Source organism: Rhopalosiphum padi, chromosome 1 (assembly GCF_020882245.1).
Source record: "Rhopalosiphum padi isolate XX-2018 chromosome 1, ASM2088224v1, whole genome shotgun sequence".
Taxonomy (NCBI): domain Eukaryota; kingdom Metazoa; phylum Arthropoda; class Insecta; order Hemiptera; family Aphididae; genus Rhopalosiphum; species Rhopalosiphum padi.
The window spans coordinates 83937804-83960466 of record NC_083597.1 but is presented as its reverse complement, the minus strand read 5'-3'; the positions used below and the strand labels follow the sequence as shown (position 1 = coordinate 83960466).

Sequence of the window (22663 nt, the reverse complement as noted above, 5' to 3'; positions counted from 1 at the left end):
AGATAAAACATAAGAATTTCAATATATTCTATTGCATTCTTATGAAAAGTCACCTAGTAAATAAAGTTTTTTTTTAGAGAATTTTATTTTCGATGTTATTTAACTGTCTGTTTCGTTAACAGCCTGATACTACGGAAACAGTCAAGTAAACACGTACTTAAAGCCACATAAATAAATGTATTTTGTAAATACATTATTGCATTGATGTGTTGTTAACAGTAAAATAATGTTTTCATTGTCGGTGACATCTTTTATTCTTTTCCCGATATATATGTTTTGAAAACATCATATTGTAAAGTTTAAATAAGTTAAAAAACTATAAGGAATTGTTATATACGTAAAAAATACGTGATTATTGATGGATAATAAGGAGGATTATTTTTATACAAATTTAAAAAAACGAAATTTCATTAGTTAAAAATTAAAACATCGTTGTAAAACCAATATATTCCTCACTTCATTAGAGATTAAAAAGTTTGAAATATTTTAGTGATATGTGTTTTCTGTAATTTAAACTTCAAGTTTGTATAAATAAAAATGTTTGAACTATAACGATAAACATGTATAGTTGAAATTGTATGAAATTAGATTAGATTAAGTTTATGATTATCATAACATCTTGTATATTGAAATAATATTATATACCGTGTATAAAACGAATCCAAATACCTATTAATATTATGTTATATTAATATATTTTATAATTATATATGCATAAATACAACATTTAATAATTACATTATAATATATATATTTGTATGATAAAACTGCTGATGTCGACCATATTGTATATTAGAAAGTTCTGTTCTTGCCAAGATTTAATAATAATTTATCTACTTTTTAAGGTCCTTAATAGATATCTATAAAGCAAAAAAAAAAAAATCACGAGGATATAACGATAGTATAGGTTGAACTGAAGTATAAATAATTTTTTATTTACTGGAATTGCTATTTGTTGCCAAGTTTTAGTCCAAACATTATTTGTAGCTAAATATTTGATAAACATTTTAAATACTAACATATATTATATATTTTTGAAAATGTATTTTAAATATTTTTCTTTTTAACAGATTAGTAAACAATACAAAATTATACAAAGAAATAAAAATAATAATTTAAGAAATGTATATTAATCAAAATAAATTTCTGTTTTGAATACTTAAACAATGTTTTTATGATATAGATGAATTATTGTATGGAGGTTATGTGCACTTACGTAAATAATAAACCGATTTCACTAAGTTTAAGTGATTCATAAATTAACATGAAATAATTTCAAATGAACTCTAATTAAAATGGTTTATTTTATGAATTTTAACTTATATAAATGATAATGTTTGTCCACCCGCGTTTTTAATTAAAAAATAAATCTAATAGTGATTTTCTAAATACTTTACTGTCTAAACCAGTAGTTCTCAACCTTTTTATGCTCACGGCACATTTTTTATAACAATACATTTTGACGGAGCACTAAGAAAATTAAGTACTGGAAAATTTCTATTTTTAACACCTAATAATACTATACGCGTGTACTATGGCCGCGACTCGTGGCACACCTACAGCTAGTTCGCGGCACACTTATGTACCGCGGAACACCGGTTGAGAAACACTGGTCTAAACATTTTAGTTTAAGCTTTATTATTATTAATTTATTTATTTACATAATTAAAATACGAATTTGTTTTGAAATATAATATAAATAATTAGCTTTTAAGGTCTAACGTTGTAAAGCGTAAAGTATATTTATTTAAATTAGCATAATATCTAATTTTATCATCAATCAATACATATACAAATACCAATATAAAATACTAATAAACGAAAATATGAATTATATAATATATTGGTATAATGGTTGTTGATTATGTAGAAAGCTTTATCAAATACTTATTGTTTTATATAGATTTAATAATATTGTTTATACATTTCACACATATCCTGTTATCGTTATGTATGTGTTAGAAATGTTTTTTTATAATTAAAGTTTTAAGTGATCAAATATCACATACCACACATTTAACTAAGAAGATAACAATTTATGTAAATAACTATTGTTTAGTATTATTTAGAATTATACTGCTAGTATTGTTTATTTTATATCAATCAGTATATTTGTGACATTTTTTTTTTTTAATTTATGATAGATGTAGTTTTTAGTATTGCAATAAAATCAAAAACGTCCTAATTATCCATTTTTTTTCTATACAATTATAAATTATCAATATTCCTCAATTGTATAATTTTATACAAAATAAATAAGTTCTTTATTACGATTATTGTTTATCTAAGATTCATGCAAATTATATTAAGTAATTAAATGTTTTTATATTATTTTTAGAGTTTGTACTTTTTTATAGATAGTTTTGTATGTTTATTTTATCAGCCAATGTAAGGAATGGAATAGAATATAATAAGTTCCTGAGTGAATTGAGTGAAGATTCATATTTTTAATTTAAATATTGTACATATACCTTTTACATTGGAAATATAATCAAAAATTTAATTGAAATTGATCTAATCTTAACAATATTTTTTAACGCGTAGAGATAAAATTAAAAAAACGGCAAAAAATATTTATAAAATTGATTATTCTTAGCTATAAAATTTAAAATTTGTAAACGAGGTCATTTTCATCCGTATATCGATGTAACTTTAAATAAAAATATCAAAAACCATAAAACGTAACATTTGTTTAAAATATATAAACATATAGTTTTAACCAAAGCGAAATTCTTTAATTTACCAGTTGAGGATATGGAGGGTTATAATATATTTTATAAAAATGTCCGAATAATCTAACAAAAACACCTATTAGAAGTCAAGCTAATGACCATTGATATCGTCACGTTTTCATTTGATGTATATGGGTTTAACGACAAATGAATTTTCCCAAAAACCATTTTCAAACTATCGGTATTATATTGTTATTATTTTGCTCGGGGGCGTTAAATTATTTGTTGTTTTGTTGACCCAAGCGCCTTGTAGACCAGAATTACTGCGGGAATTAATAATACGAAGGAAAAATCACTCCGATTATATTTATTCTATTATGTATGTATGAAATATCAACACGCATTATACAAGTTATATAGATATTTATAGATAAATTGCATTACAGACGACATCGACATTGTATTTCATTCAAACAAAAACAATCCATAAAATAGGTATGTTTGAAATTGCAAATGTATGTGATATAATTTTGTCAGAATCGTATCAAAATAATTATTTTTATAATAATAAAATAATACCAAATAATTATTGGTAATATTTTAAAAACCAAAATATTTTTAGATAAGTAGTATTGACTAAATACATTTTAGATTCGAAGCAGAGTGATGAATTTATTGGTCTAACATTACGTTTTGGATAGTAAAAATGCTTAGAATTCCAATTTGTAGGGAGGTAGGTATTTTTTACCGAATTGGATTTAGTTAGTACTTTGGGGGTTAAAAGTAAATAATTTCCAGTACTTTTCATAATAATAGGGAAGAACAAAAAGTAGTTAAGGTAAAACGGACATTGACAAAAATTGATTTCTTTATTTTATTATAATTCAAAAATAAATAATCATAGAAACTTTAAATTTATTTAAAATACATTTTCTCAACTATTTATTTTATCATTTTCCATGCATTTCTATTTACAAATATACTTTTTAAAATGCATACTATTATTATGTAAGGTGAAATCTAGAACATTTTTTATTTAATTTATATTTTCATGTAGCATTGTAGTGCATTGTATAAAGTATAATATATGTTGAATTAGGAAAATTGCATTGGTAAATTGATACTAAGGAAAAAAAATTCAGACCTATAAAGTTTTAAATAAGGTCCAGCTATTTCCACTTTGTCATTTTATTTCTGAATTTTATTTAACTAGTTTTAAAATATTTATAATAATATATTTAAATAGTATAGGTAGAAGTTTCTAGAAATTTTCTGTAGGAACCGTGAAATTGAACACTTTTTATGTTATTCAGTATTCACGGAAATTTCAGATATGATTAGATTTAATTTACACAAGTGACTTGTCAATATGCCACTATGGAAACCACTAGAACAAGAATAATAGTGTTTTTGACCTAGTAAATAATATGTATTTATTTGAATAAATAATATATTTTCAAACTGGTTAATATAATTAACTTATTACTAAATTATGGTTACGCCATTAAATTTGATAAAATTATATAAACTATGCATCAATAATAAATTAATTTTTATATGTTGTAACAGAAATTTATTTTTCAGTATCTATTAGAATATAATATTCTACGATATGACGCATGCAACTATGATTTAAGTTTATTCAGTTGCAATTCAGTGAAATGAGAATGAAATTAAAATTTATATGATACAATTCATGAATGATTTAAAATTTTTTTGGATTATTTTAGGGTTGTATGGAAAAATAAGGAACTTAACTATTTTCTGACTCAGACTATTTTAAGCTAATAACACGTTTCACTATGTAACTTCAGTATTTCATAATGCATATGCAATGTATTAATATATTATTTACATCGTGTTTTTAAATATTAAATGTTATGACATTTTTGTTTTCATACAACAATAAATAACAAAAAATAAATAAATTTTTAAAACCAACACGGTCGAACGAAAAACGTACTAGAGTACCTATAGACTATAATAACATTATTTCATATTTGTATTCAATGTATTCACTTGACTTTTATACAATTAAATATTTAAACTTAAGATCCTGATACCATGTTAGAGTGTAAAATATATTTCAATTATAAATAAAACCAATTATTTCACTTTAAAAATGTTAACTATAGCAACAAAAACATAACTAAATATGTATAAAAACTGAATAAAATAATTACAATCTTTACCATCTTAATGTAATCCAATTTCTACTTTTAATAACTGTTTTATTAGCAATGATTTATCAGTGTTTTTATCTTCAGAGACACTTTCTAATGGTTATTAGTTGTTAAATATTAAATTGTATAATCTATACAATATTTTATAAATTATAAATATTTATAATATATGTTTTTAGTTCAAAATATAATATATAATTCATTCTATAAAAATAAAAATTTTGTTTGACATCCAGAAAGTTTTTTGGAAAAAGTTCAATTTTATTACATAAATAAATTTAAATGTAATTTTTTTTTTCACTTTTTGCTTATAAAATTAATTTAACTAACACTTTTGATATTATGATTTAAGCTTTACATTGTTATAACTTAATTTAGGTGATAAATGTCACCATATACAGTAAAATCCCGTTACAACGAACTCCAGGGGACTGAAGTTTTTTTCGTTATAACGGAAATTTCGTTGTAACCAAACTTCGAATAAGCTCTTTATAAGCCCTGCTTTTCGGTAGGGGACTTCTATGACTTTCGTTATAACGGGACTTTTCGTTGTATTGGTATTCGTTGTAACGGGAATTCACTGTATTTTGATATATTTTTTTACAGGATGTTGTTAAAATGTTTATTGAAAATCGATATTTAAAAGTTAACGATTACACTAAATTAAGGTAATATCTAAATTCAAATATCTTTTTTTTTGTATAAAATACAACAAATCAAACAAGAAAGCTTTTTCTTAAATCCGATTTTGTTCATTCACATAGTCATTCTGAACGTTTTTCTTGCACTATAAAGCTATCCTTTTAGTTGTTTCACTTGAACGAACATTTGACCAACCGATAATGGTCATTTGTGATATTAAATTCTTACTTGCTTTATCAACTGATCAGCGAAATTGAACAAAAAGTTATAATTTACCGCCTTTACCGGTGTTGGACAATATAATATATGATGTACCTATCTCCGGTTTTAATAAAATGCATTTTAATTATTATATTTATTTCTATGGAAAATATATCATGCAAACTTAAAATAATGTAAGTCTAAAGATGTGTATAACATGTGGATACTTGTTATTAAAAATAAGTTTATTATGTATAATATATAATTTTAAAAAAATTATAGTTTGTAGTTTATTACTATAAATATCATTTATAATATTATGTGGAAAGAAAAGTTTAAAACTATGGAAGATTATAATAGCAAAAAAATATGATTTTTTGAAGGGTGCTAAAGATAAATAAAATGTTAAGAATTTTGCATTGAGTATACTATAGGCATGTGTACACATAGTATGAAGTATGAATCATAGAAATGTTATAAAAAAAACAAGATAAATAAATCAATAAAATATTCGATACATTTTGGCGTTCAATCTATGAGTGTCTTTAGTTTGATTAATGAAGACAGTGAACTGAACTACTATAAAATAATAGTTTTAAAAAATGTTTCTGAAAAATAAAATAGTACTTATACTAAAAACATAGTTTTATATTTTAACAGTGATACAAATTAAGTATATTGTATTGTGTGAATAAATATTTAGTGAATTATCTATATTAATAAAAATGTTTCTATTGCCAAATAAATTCTAAGCTCTTTTGTTCTTAATTTAAATTTAAATAATTCGCAAGGATAATAATTATTATACTATATCAGTTAGTAGAATTTTAATAACTGTGGGTTTCAGTTTAAAATGTGTTCTAATATTATGATGTCAATTTCATTGTGCAGTGAAATACGAGTATCATTTGTCTAAAGTCTAAGTTTTTATCATTTTAAAATCTTTTAAATATTATGATAGTAATATATGCATTATAAAAAATTTAAATGTTCTATTATTATTTAAAAAATATATACAAATATGTTTTTTATGCTAAAATACTTCCTGACCCTAAAAATATGCTTTTATATGTAAAATAATTTCCTCTTTAAATTCTATGGCTTATGATCAGTACACATTTATTATCCATGCTCTGGGTAGACATAGATAAATATAATTATATAACGTTTCAACAAAAGTGAAAATGTATGTTTATTTATGTTTGCTTAACATGTTATTGATTAATATTGTGATAATATGTTCGTATTTGGAAGTTAGGTTATATATAGACTGAAATCAAAATTAACATTTTCGACCAATAAATTATAAAAATACACAAATTGATTGTTATAAAGGTATATATTTATATAAAAAATAATGATTAAAATTCTTTAGATTCCAAACGGAGTTAGTAATGAATTATTGGTTATTTAGTGATATGTGGCTAATTTTTATTTTTTAAATCTGTTTTTGTCTTATTTTTTATTGATATCGTAGTAGGTAATGTGAATGATTTATTAAAATAAAATATTACCTATAGGATATAGTATATTAATATTAATAGTGAAATGTACCACACTTCTAACTACCTACTCGCGGTAAAAATACAAAATTAATGAAAATTAATGAACACCTAATGAATATTTTGAAATAAAATTTTTCAACTAAATCACAGCGTATTTTATACCAAAACTAAAGTATAACGCATAGTTAAATATTATAATGGATATAAAAAGTTAATATAATTATTATATTAAATAAAAAAATACCAAAGAATCAATTACGATTCTTTTATCCATGTTTAACAAAATACACTTTAAGTTTTCCTACCGAATCAATATTCTATTATTTCTTAAATATTCAAATTTAATTTTTCCATGACTTTTGTGTTATACAAAAAGTTTGTATTTGTTTCACAAATCAAATATAGCATAATACAGCTTATAGTGTGTGCGTGGGAAATATATGTGCTTATTTAAAAACAAAACCCGGACCCGAATCATTACTAAAAGCATACTCGAGAAGACGTCACATACGCCACGACCAAAATTAACAATATGAATTTATATTTCAACAATACATAGTACTGTCATTACTGAGTGCTTTTTAAAGTGAAGAATGATAATTGATAACTCCTTTAACAATTGCTGTATGTGAAAATTGTAATAATATGTCACATGGGGGAATATATTTAATCCATATTAATTTGAAATCTTACTAAAATAGCGATGTCATTAAGAATCATATTTTAATACTTGATATGAAATAACAATAATAATTATACTTATGAATAATATTAATTTATTGTAAAGTCGACATAAAAAAAGTATATGATAAAGTTATTTTAGTTAATTTTGGAATATTTTGGCTTATTAAAATCGCTGATATAAATGACTCATATTTAGAGCTTTAAAATAAATATAATTTTAAAAATAATAATTGCAATGAAAAAAATGTCATTGAAATTCTATAATTTTATAGTTAAATTAATTACAGAACATAACAGAATATATAGCTGTATGTATGAAGTTATATTCAAATTAAATAAAAAAATAAAATATTTTATACAACCACGCCTTTCTCGGTGACTATATTATTAATAAAATAGTAATAAAAACTTATATATATATATATTAATTGTATTGGATGATATTATATTAAAACTTAAAGTATATTTAATGTAATATATATATATATATGTATGTATGAAACTTGGTGTAATAAATAATTCTATAATTCTATAAGTCATTACATTTCAAAAGGTTATTTTAGAGAGTAGCATTATAATTTTTAACGTTTTTTTAATTTTTATATATTATTTTATAATTTTTTTTCTCTATTATTTAAAATATTTTATTGTTATCTGGGAGGGATTTTAAACGTATTCAGTTAAAAGTTTGAAACAATACAAAAACAAAAAATGCGATAATAAATCCACATTGTATTTGGGTACTTAACAGTTAACGTATATATTTTAACTTTGTATAGAATACTCGCAGTAAAATCCGTAGATTGGTGCTCTTGTGATCAATTTAAATGGTAAAAGTGAAAAAAATGATGTGTTGAATTGACCCGTTGAATTTAAGGTAGCTGAAGAGTAGATAACAATAATAAATTAATATCCAATCATGTGTATAGGTAAGTTTTAATAAATTCGTTAAAATAATTTTCACCTTAATTAATTACTTATTGTTTCTGGAAAATAAAAAATATATATTTATAAATGTGGACTATCAATAATTGTGAAAATAAACGGTTTACGTTTAAATGTCAAATTTATGAAGAATGTTTATTAATGAATTAATATTTTTTTATTATTATTTTAAGTTTATTGTAATAAATACGATAAGTACTTTCATTAAATGAAAAGAGTGTGGATAAAAAAAAAATCGAAATCACTCAATCACAGGAAAAAAGTCTAATTTTTAAATTGACTGTGGTGGTTTTTTTTATTTTTTCCAGATAATTTAAGATAAAAAAAACTATATAAAATTTAATATTTTAATATTTTATACTACGAAAAAAATATTTTTACAAATGTAATCATCGAAAAATGTTCAAATTAACTAATTCTCTTTTATTCTCGGGTGCACACTGTGTTGAATAGACGACAAAATTGATTAAAGAAACTAGAGATAAATATCTTTTGACATTAATTAATTTAAATTTTAAACATTTCTAAATTATATCGTTCATACAGAAACCGATCTAAAATGAATTACAACAAATATCAATATTGAAACAGTCTTTTTTTTAATAAATATAATATAATATTTATAGAATTATTATTATAAAATATGTATTATTTTAACATAATAAATTATTTTATTATTGGTGGGAGGAACAGTCGATGCGGTCAATGCGGGTCGTTGATCGCTGTAAAATAATTAGATCATTGCAATTTTAGGTACGCTGTGTTAGGTTTACATATCTAATTTATTATGTATCTTCGATAAGCTATGTTCTGCATTGTACACATGCATTTCACGTAAGAATCATATTTTATTTGAACGAAACACTACCTATGCGGGCAATTACTCGAAGACTTCCCGCTGATCGCTATACTGTGTAAGCACTGAAGCAAGCATAGTGTGATAAAAAATAAACGGGTTCCATCCATATATACCCAAATTAGTAGTCGATATATTATATAAAAATAATGTGCGCGTAGTATGTAGAATTATATGTAGGTACCTCGCAGGTGTACATATAATAATAATAATAGCGATAGCGTTTTTCAAACAAATAATATAATGCAGAATAAACTATTTTCTATTAATATATCGGTAATATATTGGATATACCATAAAATAAACATTATTTATTCAAATATTGTAAACATTTAAAATATAATATGTATAGTTAAATTGAACAGTCAGTTTAAGTTCTGCAGGCTAAATTGTAACCCAGTAAATAACTTACACTTAAGTTATTTGATAAATTTACGAGTACTATAGTTATCTAATATTATATATTTTTGAGTAATGCAGGGTTCTCCCTATTAGTTTTTTATTTACAGTTGAAAAGTTAAAATTTTGACTAAATTCGTCTAAACAGCTAAAAATGTATAAAATATTTTGTAGTTAATTCTTTTAAAAAGTGTATTATTGTTATCGAGATAAATTGTACCTTCTCTAACTTAAAAACAGCGAATGAAGGCGGCTCTCGAGGCAATGACATAGCACCGTTTCTATTCAACGTGTTCATTAGTTACCTTCTTCCAAACAACAACACACTTGTAGGCACATTTGTCAATGACACAACTATTCTCGCTATAGATACTGACCCTATTCAAGCAGCTTAAAAGCTCCAAAACAACCTAGAAATGCTAGTCACTTGGTTCAAAAACTATGTCAACCTCTTAAAATTAATCCAGATCATCTTCACTCTGCCCCCAATCGAATTTTCTCATACCTACATTGACAACACCCAAATCCCTATTTTCAACCAAACAAAATATCTAGGGCATCTAGGATTTATCTTTCAAAAAACGTCTCACCTAAAGTTTCCATCTAAAGGTTAAGTGCCCACTAATGACTTTACCTATTAAGACCCCTTTCATTCAAATCTCTTTCTAAAAACAAAACACGTGACATATACAGCGCTTTTACGACTTATCTGGTATTACGGTATAGAACTATATAGGCCTTTCTTCTAAGCGCTCTAAATACAGATATTTAAATCAATATATTTAAGACAAATAACTTCAGCATTCTGGTGCATCATAAATGACTACCTTCATAAAGAACTTGGCGTTCCAACCTTAACCACATCTGCAATTCTTACTTACAAAAAAGTTCAAAAACTAGTCAAACTCATTTGTCAATAGTCTCGTCTCTAAACAAATTCCATGTAATTTACCCAAATGTCTAAAAAGGAACAGGTGTAGTGTCCTAGTCTCCCTTTAAAAATCTGCCGTGACTAGACAACTTCCCCACTCTTGATTCATTTCCATACATATTTGTTACTTATTGTACATATTCTATTTATTTTGAACAGATTATAAATTAACATATTAAAAAAATATATATATAATTATTATTTCACAGTATATTATAAAAATACATGATATACACTAAGTATATAATAATTTGTCTCAAAAAGTAAGCTTGAGTGGGAGACAAGAATTCTAATTTAAGTAAATCTTTGTACGTATGTACCTATATAAGATTACAAATAGTTTAGGTATTATATAAATAATTTCCTAATACCTAATATTTAAAAATTTAATAAAAGACTGTATATAAATTATTTTTGTTAAAATTAAAAAAAAAAGTTAAAGATAATAAATTTCAGAAATATTTGAATTTTAACAAAATTGGATATTCATTTATAATAATCTAATAAATAACGATTTCTTATCAAACGATTGATTTTATTATATTGTTATAATATGAAAAAAAATAACCATTGATACTTAACATTTTTAGCAAATATATTTATTGCGTTTTTTATGCGTGATGTAATTTTTATTGAGCTACCTATTTACAAATTTGGCATTTTTAATTTTTCAATTAATATCGATAAAAAAATTTTCGTGAGGTAATTAAAGTTCTATATAAATAGTTCATACCTATTATAACTGTAAAATATATAAATTATAAGAACACAATTTTTTTTATAAACATTTTAAATTAAATTTGATCAAATTAAATTAAATTAAATTAAACAAAAAAAAAAAAGATTTTAATTATTTTCTTGAAATTCAAAAATATTGTTTGTGGATACTTGAAACTTTTGATGTATATTATTAAATTGTATACACACAATGACATTTTAAAATTCAATAATTTTAGCAAATAATATAAATACATACATATATCATAAAATATATTTACTAATATAGGCTTAAAACCGGTATTTGTGTGTAATAATTTTTCATTGATTCAAATTTAACACATACAAACAACGACTTACCCCTCGAATAAACAGCGAAATCTAATTGATTCCTACTGGCTATACTACATATATCGATGTGTCTGAGCTTGGTAACTTATAAATGTCCCTCTTTTTTTGGTGGGACTGCAACTCTAGCATACTGTTGTCGAAAATGTTAGCTTAATGAATTCGTGGAAGGAATCATAAAATTCTTACTACAGAAGTCTACTGCACGTATCCAGTCTCTACTTATAATTATCCAATTATAGGAAAATGATAGTTTATGCGACGTGTACGGCCGCCGTGGTGTGTCGAAAAAAGTTGTCGTTGTCGCCATGTCGTGTTCGGTCTTTGCGCAACATGATTATATTATAATTTATAATACTCATACAAAAACCGTGCATTGTACACTTCGGGTATGCCGCGAAGACTTACTACAATTTAAATCAAGTAATTGAAAATTATCCTATTCTAATTATTCAACCCTGGTAGGATGCTCTGAATTTAATTATTACGGTTCCTATTCGGCGACCAACCGCGTCGCCTGTATCCAGGCTCATTAGTACGAAATGGTAAACAAAAATTATACATCTAAGATATTAACATTATTCTGTCATATATATGATATATATAAATTATTACCCATGCTAAATACAGACACGTGTATAACACAGAGACGGGTTTTATCACTCGCCAATATTAGGTGGGGGGGGTTGTTAATTAAGATTTAAGTTTTTTACTAGTTGTATTTGATGTTCAAATCTAATAATATGAGATAGGCCATAGCCGGTATTCATAGTCGACACAATTTTATTTAGGTATATAAAAATATGTAAAGTTGTATAATATTACTAATATATATATTGACGCGAAAGGATGCTCATCGAATATAGAAAACAATCCAAGAAAAGCTTTAAACTCTTATCAGATTTAATTAGATTTTTCAACTACGATCGATTACTAGAGTTTTAGTTATATTTTATATTTTATATTAACCATTTATATTATGGTTATAGCATAATTGATAAATCTATTAAAAAACCTAGGGGTTAAAGAAGAGTTCTGAACCCGCCCATATTATATTTATAAGTTATAATATAATGTTTATATCAATTTGACTTAAAGTTCTTTCTTTTTAGTTTTCTTAGAGAAAAACATAAGAAATATAAAATCAATACTTTAAAATAAATTTAAAATAAATTATACTTTTCTAACTAAAAATGTTCTTTTTAATAGTAAACTTTAAACTAGATAAGTTAATATTTTATTTCTTGAAAATTGAAACCAGTGTATATTTTACTCCATCTACGCTATTCATAATTCTGTGTATATCTAAAAGCAATAATCGTTTCAATATGTGTCTTTAGTCTTTTCTACATTATTGTATATATATATACAGTTCTTAGCATGTTTTTCATTTGCTAATTGAATTTTATTTACTAAATATAACATAAATTATTATTAAGGATTTATTCTTAAGTATACATTTTTACGATTAGATACTAATTATTTTTGCTGTGTCATACGATATAATAATAATATATGGATAGATATGGATAGTGTATTTCAATAAATTTGTTTATTAACATTATGAATTGCGTTTATTAATTTCAACCTAGAACAATATGGTGTCATCGAAATAATTGAATACCCTAAGGATTGGAGAGATTCAACTCCGTTCCACCTAGTCTCAATTGGGCAATGTAGACTTGAACATTACCTAAATTCAATATTAATTGCTAAGATTAATTTGGGTATTTTATTTTAAATGACACTCAGATTATAACATTTAAAGGTATTCTATAGAATTGTATACTTTTGATAAATTAACTTAAGTTTATTTATTTTTATCATACTTTAAAAACATATGACTAAATTAATGTAATAATATTAAATACAAATAATGTATGACCATTAAAAAAATAAACAAGGTACACTATTTGTGAAAGTTTTAATTATAAATATCTTTCTCTAGTAGTAAAGATGTGTTACAAGTTATAACCCCCACATAAATAATAACACAGTTAATTTATTAATACCAATGAATCAAAATAAATTATTCAAAATTGTAAAAAAAAAAAAATGTAAAATGTTCACCTTTTAAATAAATTTAGAATTTAAATTTGCAGAATTTTGTACTTAGTTGACATTATTGTACTATATCTATTATATTCAAATACAAGTTAGGGCAAACTAAGTACTAACAATATAATATTATGTTAATATAGGAAAACAACTAAGTAATAAAAAATTTAAAACGTACATACTAAAATATTGAAATCATTGTAATTACTTTATAGTATAACATTTTAAAGTAGAAATGATGTATGTTAAATAGTTAAAAAATATAAATATAATGCGAAAAATTATATTTTACAAAATGTGTTTTACACCTTCACTATAATAATATTAACTAACATATAGTCAATTAATTAGTATGGGTTAATCTGGTAAACAAAATAAATATTTATAGAGTGATTCATAAGATATAAGTAATTGTTATACATATTTTTTAAATTAAATTTATAATTTATATGAACGGACTACGATGTGATGTATAAATGTACCATTTTACCTATGTTTTTTGCCGTGTAACAAGTTATGTAAAAAATTAAAGAAAAAAAACTAGAAAGTAAATGATACTAATTCGTTTTATTTCTATAAAAACGCTACTGGTTGTATTTACTCCAAGTAAAGTTCATGATAATAAAATATATTGATTTTAAATAATTCTTAGTTGAAAAGTTAAAGTAAATGAAAAACATATAATATACATATATATATATATATATATATATTTATGTATATATACATCGTATAAACCTAAACGTAATTGGAGTTTTTTTTAAGCAAAATATTCAACATTTTCAGAATTAAAATTATATAAACGATGTTTAGTACTTATGAGTGCTTGAAAATAATGTTAACTTATTTTTTTTGCAATTTCTCGGAATTTTTTCAGTTGGTTTAGAAAAACTGAAGTGAAAAACGAAATATTACTTAAATTAAAATTACATTTTACATTTAAAGAAATGTTAAAACTTTTAGAGAACTTATTTTAATATAAATAAAAGTCATATCCAAATAAAACCATATGTACATTCCATATTCTATTCGAAGTCTGAAGTTTCAGTAAAGAATTAAATCATCACTTATTTTACTAAAATAAAAAATAAATGGATTGAACGTGATTGAATGTATAACATTTAATAAAATTATGATGCAATTTTAATAGATATTAAAAACAAACAATTGCGTGTAACATAACATTTAGGCATTTACTTTATTTCTATGAATTTCGATGGAAATTTTCAAAATATATTAATTGATTTAGTTTATTATATGTTGTTCAATTAACTATTCTTAAGTGGATTAATGTATATTATATATAATAAACTAACTTAAAATAAAATAACACCATTAAAATAAAATATATTAATGATATTTGATATTAAGTTGCTTATATTATTAGAAGATGAAACCTTAATTTTATTGAAAGCACTCAAAAAGAATCAAGTATATTGTAGAGTTGTATATATTTAACGCTTATTATTTGTATCAATAATTAAAAAAATAAAACTTAAAAAAAAATATGATAGTTTTATAATATTACATGACAGATTTATTGAGAAGCCCAAATAATTTTTAACCTTTTGGTAGGTCAACATAAAGTTTTCTGACAATAGGTTGAAAAATCATACATTTTAAATATTCAATTTAGAAATGTTTTCTCGGAGTTTCTGCATAGTCTCGGAAATATCGCTAAAAATAGATCTAGATCTAATTTTTACATTGTATGGTGCTTGTTTATAAAGTATAAACAAACTAAAAGTTTATTTGTTTTGAACTAAAACAAAAAATATATATTTTAATAATTAAAAACAATTAAATTACAAGAATGTATTGATAAAAGCTATTGCATAAAAAAATGAATGCATAACTCTACTTACATAATATTATATTAATGCATAAAAAATACACTTTTTTAAACAATTAATATAATATATTTAAACGATGTCCAATATATTATACACATATAATTTAATTCAATCAATTAATTGGCAAATAAATGCGACTAATTTTACCAATTGTATCTAAAAATAATACATGATATTTATTCTAATAAAGAACTTAATTATTATATAAGATTCAGAAATAAATAAGAAAACGCTGAGTTTAATATTGCTATTTTAATTCGTTGTCGGTAATATTATTTTTTTCATTTGTTATTTTTTAGCGTTTACAATTTTAAGAGTTTATACTCAATGCGTAACTTAAAGGTTTGTCTTAGAAAATACTATTAATAATATTTAGGCATCTTCTTCTATGAACTGTATAATGTTGGAAACTAAAATAACGAGTAATATATATATATATATGTATATTTTTTTTTAATATGAATGGTACTTAATTAATATCGTGATCATAGATGTTATGTTCTGTGTTAAAATTTGATGTTTAATACTACAGTTTGTTGGAAGTATTTATATGTAAATAATGCTGTTTTCCCCTCAATAAAGATAATAAATTATTATTATGTATTAAAAACATTAATATTCATTTATATTGTTGTCTTATTGCACTTATTGTGCAACACTTAATAATTATTTAATCTTATGATAGTTACAAAGTAATAAAATAATTTAATTTTTTTTACAGAATTCAAATATATGAATTATTTTTATTCCGATTCCATTCATTTTTTACATAATTAATAATGCTATAAATATTTTTTTTTCTTCTAGTCACAGTAGTCCAACGAGATAAAATGTTCATGTTTAATATATTGACTATTGAGTATTTATTTACTATTTTTTACATGAATGGTAATTAAGTTAATTGCTTCTAAATTATAATATTTCATATAGCTGTAAAAATAATTGGTTTTTTACAAACTGTTAAGTCAGATTCAAAAGCTTTTAATTCAATATTTTAAAAAATCTTGAAATCTCAAAAAAAAAATATTAAAAATAAATAATGTATAATATATAACCATTAACAACACACAGTTATTAATACCATCCACATCCAAATTTATATTTATTTTCTTACAAGTATTTAAGCAGGGGTGCGTGTAATTTGAGGTGGTGTTCGACCATATTTTTTTGTAAAACGCTTTATTTTGCTTATACAAAAAAAAACGCCCCTTGTATGTTTTAAAACTTCTATTATGTCAGTATTATAATATATATATTGTGCCACATTGGTCACTGCTAATTGAACTCATTCGCCTACTGGACTCAAAACGGCTGGACCCGATTTGCACGAAATTGCACACAGCAACCAATTCGTCTATTAGATTCACTGCACTGGTTAAATGGGTCATTTGAAAATTTTATAAATAAATTTATACAATGTATATTTTATATTATTATATATAGAACGGTATTAGTATTTAGATATTTAATGGATTAACATTGACGAAAAAGCCTGAACAACTGAAATCATAGCCGAAAAATACATCTGTGGTAAAATTTAGTTAAAACAGTGAAAAGAGAATCTGGCTGGTGATAGTGACGAATAAGAATTTAATGAGAAGCTATCATCAACAAAACAGATGATAAAACCGCTTAGTTCTACGAAGAGGAATTCAGCATAAAGGAAATTTTGACTTATATATACTGGTAAAATGGTATCATAAAGCCTGCGAAGAAATGATCATGAAGTTGGCCGAGAATAAGGGAAAATTCCAATTAACTCTGGATAGATTTTTATCAAAAATCAAATAGATACCTAGATTATTTCAATATTTTACTATTTTATTTTTGATTAAACAAAATGCATTCTATTAAATAACTATACCTGACTGTAGTATTTTACGTTTTATTACAAAATAGATAAAATAATTGCATTAAATATTTTTTTTAAATAAAGAAGTACATTTATTATTTTATTTTATTTTTTGCGTCTTCTGCATTATTGACTCATTTGGTGAATACACTTAAATGGTCTTGTAAATCAAACAAGAGATGACCACTGTTTATATTATTTTATTTTTTAAACATATTTTTACTGTGATCAACAATTGATAAATTATAAAATCGATAACACTAATAAGTAAATTATAAATATTATTCATAAAGAACAAATAATAATAAAAAGATAATTGCGAATTGCATAATGTTGTCGCGTGTACTAAGCACACTATACTTATAACTACAACCAAAAAGCACGAACTTTAAATCATTAAATCGTAATAATAGGAAATCACAAAAATTTATTTGTTTCATAAAATAAAAACAAAAATGTAATTTAAAATTGTATTACTAGTTATTTCCTTTTAAAATCCTACGTATTACAAACATATATAATATTTTGTAAGAAAAATTATAAACTCCCAGATATTCACTTGAACATTACTAAAGATAATATTATAATTTCATAAAAATAAAGTATAAATAATACAGTGCCCAATGTTATCAAGTGTTGTAGTGGAACAATAAGAACAGTAAAATATATTATTTCATATAGAACCATTGAAAATAATACTCCTATAACAATAAGGGTGTTTTTTTTAACGACTTAGACTTTACTACTATAGTTGTAGTGATATATGTATATTAACTTTTGAAATTAGAGCTATAACAGTACCTATTCCAAAATGTGTTAAAACAGCTTGCTGACACTTTGACACCAACAATTAAAAAACTAAAATAACACACCTTTAAAATATTAGAGTTTTGAGTTTAAATTTATTTTGTTGTGAATTTTGTATCAAACTATATATTTAAAGTGTAAATGATGTGTAACTATATAATATAAATATGTAAAGTTTTATTACTTTTTTAAGTGCTTATAAAATCAAAATTTGATTGTAAATCAAGCAATATTTTTTAAGTTTTTTGCAATATTCATACGACTACTTAAGATTTACGAAAATATCGTTTCTAAAGTGCCACCAGTGACCACTTTGGAACTCGACAATGGAGCCACATAAAACTTTTGAAACACTTAACCACTTAAGCTGACCAGAAAAGTATTTTTCGGATAAAAAAAATGAATTATTTTAAAACAAATATATTCTTGGATAAGCAAAAAATAATATTATAATGAAAAAATAATTATAACAGTGTAAATTACTCGTTTAATTTAAAATGTTAAATGGATATTTATTTTATAGAACTAATTAAGAAATATAATATATTCACGAATGGGAAAATATAATTGCACTCGTGTTTTATACCTATTAAAAATATTTTTTAGAAATAGCAGATATTGTTCGTCCAATAACATGTTTAAGAAATATACACATCAATATAATTTCATTAAAGGTAAAATAAAGTATAATACCTTAATGGTTATTATTTGAATAGAAATTACATAATTCTTTAGTTTTATTTACTATTTGTATACTTTTTGTAATTTTCTATTTTTATAATAGTACATTTTTTGTCAAAAATGTATATTGTTTTGAACAGTTTGAAAAATGACATTTCTAGTAAACTATTATATTTTCAAAAATAACTTTAATAACTTGTCTAAAGTTATATTAATTTAAATAACATTACTCATCTTAGTACTAACTCAATTAAATGTCTCAGCATTCTCTTTGACGCTAACCTTTTATTAATTCTTAATATTATTAAAATTAAGGCACTTTTTTCTATGCATAGCTGATCTCCCTTTAATGTACCTCTCACCTTTTAATGCCTCTTAACCTCTCTTGTTGGGCATCATTTTGAATATGCTACGGTTATCTGGGACTCGGATAATAATTATATTACCAACCAAATTGAAGTTGTTCAAAACAAATTTCATCATTTTATTAGTTTTTAATTTAACATTAAAATATCTTTTCATTTTGTGTAATAACATTGTTATACCATCATTAAGTTATAGATTCACTAAAGTAGATCAAAGAAATTTTTCGAAAGTAACCTTTTGAAAAAACAAAATTAATTAACGAAATAAATTAATTTTAAAGGTAATAATTTTCATAGTATTTACATCCCATGTTACTCTCCAATTAAGAATTTTTTATTTATTAATGATTCCGTTAATAGTTGTTTTAGTTTCTTAATTTTAAAAATCTTTATTATTCATTACTATTACTCTTCTATTTTTGCTCTTTATTTCGATATTAATGTTTGGTTATAAAGTTATCATGTAATTTCATATTCATACCTGTATATTATATTGTAAATTCATATAATATAATAAATTATATTATTATATATAGTTTGACTTATATTTATCACCAAATAAATAAATACATCTGGTAATACTAACTTAATATAAAATTAATTGTACTATGATTTTGCAATTTATTTGCAAACAACGTTATTAAAATTATTACGACTTGATGATTTCTCTGAGAAAAACTTCTCACTACATCTAACCAGCAGATATTGTGTCCTCAAACCCATTACTAATATTATTTTAAACTATGTATTGTATTTGTAACTACGAATTTTCATATTATTTTATATTTGTTACATCATAGTACCTATTTGAAAAGCAAGAAATACAATTTTGTTATCGTATTTTACGATAAAAAGTCAAATATTATATTATTTTCACAAAATGAAATTAATTAATTATTTTCTATTGTACAATAATATTCTTGTATATAATATTATATACCAATGTGATTATGTTTAAAAATAACAACATGTAATAACATGTAGAACTGTTTTAAATTTTTTAATTCCAGATCAAAAAAAAAAAAAAAATGCTTTTAAGAACACTGATTGATGTTTAAATGACTTAATAATATTTTAAATTTATAGATCATATTATGTGTATAGTATGTGTAAATAAATTTATTCAATATAGCCTAAAATTAGTTTTTTAAAAATCCAAAGATTACGTATAAGCGTATAATACAATATGAACTATATTAAATATCTTCTAAATTTATCCAAATGAATGTTTATGTTATTACTATGTTCTGTTTCAGCAGTAAACGCTCTTTGGTCATTTATTTTCTGCAGAGAATACATTGTCTGCTAACAAGCATTTGTAAGTATACTTGTTTTTTCTTAGCATAGTAAAAAGACTTTAACTTATTTTAAAAATATACAAATACATAATTCATTGCACCAAAAAGAAATTTCATATTACTTTGGTATAATAATGGTTGCATCACGATAAGTAAATCAATTTTACTTGGGAAGTTTCGATGGAGTTCTATACGATATTATGGATGTTTAATAATTTGTTAATTGGTTGATTTAATAATATATATCTAACGCTTATACAAAAGTATCAAAAGAAAATCAGATTTCGTAATGCCAGTGTGCCACCTTTAGCTCCATACCTGCTTGAAAACGTGTCTTCTATACTCAAAATAAACAATTAAAATTAAATTTTTAAAAACAAACAAATTGTAAATTCAATATATTTGTTGCTTTGTCCAGAATCTAAAACCATTACACAACTTAATGGAAATAAAGTAAATGCGATAAACCTAAAATCAATTGAAGGGTAAAACTATACTGCGAGAGCCGATAGCGACAAGTAAACGTTTTAGGCGTAACAATTGATCGGCGAAGATGAATGAGAACAATAATAATACACTATACGGATGAAAGGTATGGACATGAAGTTCCAGAAAAAGCTGAACAAATATTGTTTTACAGATAATACCATTTTATTCAATTATACGATCGGGTTTAATGAAATGTGCTTAGGTTATTATTTTTGTTGTAAAGAATGATTTGGGATATTTTTCAAGTTATATAACTAACACGACTTCAAACACACAAAAATAAAAATAAAACAATAGGTAAGGTTGGGGTTTTATATTTTTTCGTGAATTTAAATATTCAAAGTATTCTTAATATTTTATTTCCACACTACTTCTAAATGTATACTCATATAATATTATATATACGTACATTTATACGTTTGATCAAGACGTAATTGCACCTGATACAGACCTACTTATATGGCAATAAAATTATAACCTGCAATGGGTAATAAATTACCTAAAAAAAAAACATATATATATGCAATGATATTTTATTATTTTAGTGTTTATCGCGAAAGAGCAATGGACGTTAAACAATATGTATGACGACAATTAAACTACATGACTGTGAATTCTACTGTAGTATTTTAGTATTTATACGTATGTAGGTGCGTTTTGCCTGGTGGATTTTGTATTATTACCGTACGTTTGTGGAATTTTTATGTTTTACTAGACTCTATAGTCAAATGTTGCGGAAAGGCACTTAGTTATATGTATGCTCGTACTTGTTAAAATTATGAAAGGTTTTGTAGTAATATTAAATAAAAACTCGTGTTATTTGCCTCGTGTTTCGGCCACAAATTTTTCACGCAACAAAACATTCGAAATAAAATATGCTATAAACTGTACGTAGGATTTCCATTCCATGACGAACGTGCCTTTCGTATTTACTGTTTTGGTGAGATAATATTACACTTTAAGTGTCTCTGTTTTGAATAATATGAATTAATTTTAAGAATTTACGCAAAATGATATAACGTTCAAATAATGATATCATCTCGTTTTAAGTTTAAATGTGCCAACAACTATTTGTCAATGCTTATTGTAATCTATAATTTATAATTATTAAAACTAAATACATAACATATAAGTATAAGATAGGAATTATTTAATATTAAATACATTTAACTATCTG

At 23.5% G+C, this 22663-nt stretch overlaps 1 protein-coding gene across 6 annotated transcripts in view; it reads left to right on the top strand.

Annotated features, from left to right (window-relative positions):
- The window catches only part of LOC132917305 (G-protein coupled receptor dmsr-1-like), a 101085-nt gene that overhangs the window by 16234 nt on the left and 62188 nt on the right, over positions 1-22663 (top strand). For 4 of the 6 annotated variants that reach the window (XM_060977995.1, XM_060977993.1, XM_060977989.1 and 1 more), the window contains one exon: positions 20959-21017. The gene's annotated coding sequence lies outside the window, so the exon portion shown is untranslated. Of the gene's footprint in view, positions 1-20955; positions 21018-22663 lie in introns of all 6 variants that reach the window. The other 2 variants (XM_060977990.1, XM_060977992.1) reach the window with 1 other exon arrangement.